Here is a 3,785-nt window from a genome sequence, read left to right as displayed (position 1 = left end):
GAGAGAGAGAGAGAGAGAGAGAGAGAGAGAGAGAGAGAGAGATAATCAAATTCTATCAAAAACAAATCTTTTCAAATCTTATTACAAATTTTGAAGACAAAAGGCATCTTTGATGCAAATTTTGTTGTATTCAAAACTATCAGTAAATTGATGATAAGTAAGGAACATGAGACCAAATTGTCGACAAAAGTCAAACAAGGCTTATAAGTAATTTAACAGCAAGATTACAACAAAAGCTGAACAAACCTTGCTAACCTAACTTTATGGCAAATTATCGACAAAAATCAAGATGTGTCATTGTCATACGCGATCTTGTCACGAGATAGATTAATAATTATTCATTATCATCATTGTAAGATACACATGGCAATATTTTAGCAATAAAACTAAATTGTTTGCATTTGATGTCATTCTGACATATTTGATTAGAGATCTGATCTACATTTGATATAAATATGTGTGTGTGTCATCATATTGATATTATAAAAAAAATCTGCTTTAATATTGGCTTCAATTTCCTTGGTGAAAAAATTTTGCTGAAATTATTTCACGTTTTGGAACATTTCATCAAAATTACTGAAAATTTGCTGAAATTTCACTGAAAGTGAATTTTTCAGCTAACATATTGAAAAATTATTAAAATGAAAACTGAACTAAAATTATTCTAAAATTTCTTTGAAATTTTATTGAAATTTCTCTGAAATTTTTCTAAAATATTGCTAAAATTTGAATAAAAATGAATCTTTTAGCTAAAAATCGCAGAAATTAAACTGAAATTTTCTAAAAGTCTGAAATTTTGCCAAAAAATATTCCAAAACGTAGAATAATTTCAGTAAAATTTTTTCAGCAGGATTGACTTCAGAAAATGTCCTTCAGATATGGTTTACATTGCATATTCTATTACGAATACAGTAGGTTCTGGGGTAAACCTTTAGGAGACATCTCTTCAATGACCTTGACCTTAACATATGTTATAAAGGTGAAGGTACTGATCAACTTTTAATATAAATTAATCGGCAGTCTTTTATAGTTTTCGAAATATATTTACATAAAATTCATATTCAAAATTTCATTATTTTCTGTATATGACACCTTGTATATGATGGATAGTGTATACATTGTATATAGAATCAGATCATGATATACATTATATATAGAATCAGAGTTATTTCAAGTATTTACGTTTTGGTACTATAATATTATTGATCTTGTTTATCAGGTATCAGAAGTGACTCTCACTCCACCTTCCCCCTACTTAAGGGCGCGCGACTTTCCACGCGAAGCGACTTTCATCCCACCTCCCCCCCCCCTGCTACGGGATTCATGACTCTACACGAAGCGACTTTTATAGATACAAACGATACCAGCAAAACGAATGAACAATGTTAATAATTTTATTAACAATTTGGCCATTTCTATACGGCACATGCGGACGCGTGTATGGTTCTGCTGTACGGGAAAAACCCGCTGCGAGCATGGTCCTGCTGTACGGAAAAGCCCGCCGCAAATGTACACTTTGCTTAGAGCGAAACGTATGAATAATAGCCAACTACATCCAAAGGTCATCGCCATCTACCGTCAGCGCTCATATCCACAGGTCATCACATGGATGCCATATAGGGTATCCCATTTTAAATGACGACCTCAAATTTCTCTTGAACAGTGCATTTTAGAGAAAAATATTTCAAACAAAAGTTTTGTCTGAAAGATTTCGAGGGGGATGTAAGATGGTACCATTGATTTGATCTTGGGTGACGTTTTCAAGGTCAGGGCAAGGTCACTTTGAATTTTTTAAACAGAACCTCAATTTTTTTATTACATATTTTTGTAGCTTATCCCAAGAGCTTTCCAAAACACTATAATAAAATACTATAATTAAATGACATTGATCGAATGAAAATTCGTTTGAAAAAGCTTTTCGAAAGAAGAACAATATAAAGTGATTTTCTATGATTTTTTTCATATTATCGAGATTTTGTAATAATAAGGGCTCACGGCGAGGAGTGACCCACATTGTAAGAAAAATAAGGATTCTTTTCTGAGTGACGCGTTTCTGAGTGGGCGGAGAAGAGAGAGAGAGAGAGAGAGAGAGAGAGAGAGAGAGAGAGAGTATGTGCATGCGTGCGTGCGTGCATATATATTTTCATAAAAGTGAATTTTCAGTGCAAAGATGAAAATAAGAGAAACAATCTTCAATAACCATGATCTTAATCTTAGGATATGATCCTGAATAACATTTAAGTAATTCTAGCCGTCGGTCGGACATTTTGGGTAATGCTAATGCCGGCAATGTAACAGCTGTAATTTGCAAGCTTTATAACTCAAAAAGTACTTAATGAAAATATATTTTATTATAATACAATATTTTGGAAAGGTCTCGAGGTAAGCTACAAGAATATGTAAAAATAGGAAGTTTTGTTTAAAAAATTCAAAATGACCTTGTCTTGACCTTGACAACGCCATCCAAGATCAAATCAATGGCACTATCTTATATTTCCCTCGAAGTCACTTAATTTTTATCTGAAATAGTTTTTTCTAAAATGTTTAAGAGAAATTTTAGGTCGCCATTAAAAATAGGACCCCCTGTATATTCAGCGCTCATATCCACAAGTCATCGCATGGATACTGTATCCGGTGCTTATACCCACAAGTCATCGCATGGATGCCGTATATATTTGATGCTCGGAATGAAAGGGTTAAAGCAGAGAATTTTTGAAAAGTTGTAACAAAATAATAAATTTTCTGCTTCAAAAGCAAATTCATGTTTTAAAAATAAAAATTATATGAGGAATTAATGTGTTCAAAGATAATTTTTGTTTTTAAAGCAGGAAATCTATTTCCTTGACCTTGACAATATATGTCAAGGTCAAGGCCAAGATCATTAAAGATGAGTCCATTGGTTTCAATTTACCAACAAAAATGATGGGGAAAGGCGGAAATGTGACGTTATTTCTTAAACTTTTTTTGTTTATAACTTTTTAAAGAGGGACGACCGCCAACTAAAATTTGTCAGAGGTCACTCAGGGTCATAATCTTGACAACGTGTCAAGATCAAAATCATCGGAGATGGATTTGTTATTTTCAATATTTGCCAAATTTTGTTTCGCCATTCTGCTCGATATGGCACTTTACAATTTTTTTTCGAAAGCCGAATGCCTTTTAAATATTCATAGATCAAGTGCTTTTTCAAATACTCGTATGTGATGCCCACGATATTTGATATGTATTATAATAGTTAATGTTTCTTCAAAGAATGACATTATATCTTGCTATTATATTTGTCTACTATGTGAAATTTGAATAAAATGTTCACTGTAAACTCATTTCATTTGCATTAAATCTCTGTCACACACACACACACACACACACACACACACACACACACACTCTCTCTCTCTCTCTCTCTCTCTCTCTCTCTCTCTCTCTTCCCCGCCCACTCAGAAACACGTCACTCAGAAAAGAATCCTTACCTTTCTCACAGTGTATCACCTCACGGTGGGCCCTTATTACCACAAAATCTCGATAATGTGAAAAAAAAATCATAGAAAACCTTATATTATTCTCTTTTCAAAAAGCTCTTTCAAACGAACTTTCACTCGATCAACATATTATTTTTAAGATTATCCAATCCTTCTCTTCTCCGCCTTTCGGAAATGTTAAGGTAGGTACTTTCAAGATTAAATAATAGATTTTATTATTCCATTGTATTTCTTAATCCTATATTTTGAACCACTCAGAAGTTATTTAAGTGACCCAGAACTTTTGGCTGGCACTGTATATTAGAA

The sequence above is a fragment of the Trachymyrmex septentrionalis genome, unplaced genomic scaffold (genome assembly GCF_001594115.1).
Source record: "Trachymyrmex septentrionalis isolate Tsep2-gDNA-1 unplaced genomic scaffold, Tsep1.0 scaffold126, whole genome shotgun sequence".
In the NCBI taxonomy this organism is placed as follows: domain Eukaryota; kingdom Metazoa; phylum Arthropoda; class Insecta; order Hymenoptera; family Formicidae; genus Trachymyrmex; species Trachymyrmex septentrionalis.
The sequence above is the reverse complement of the archived record's forward strand: the minus strand, read 5'-3'. Positions refer to the sequence as shown.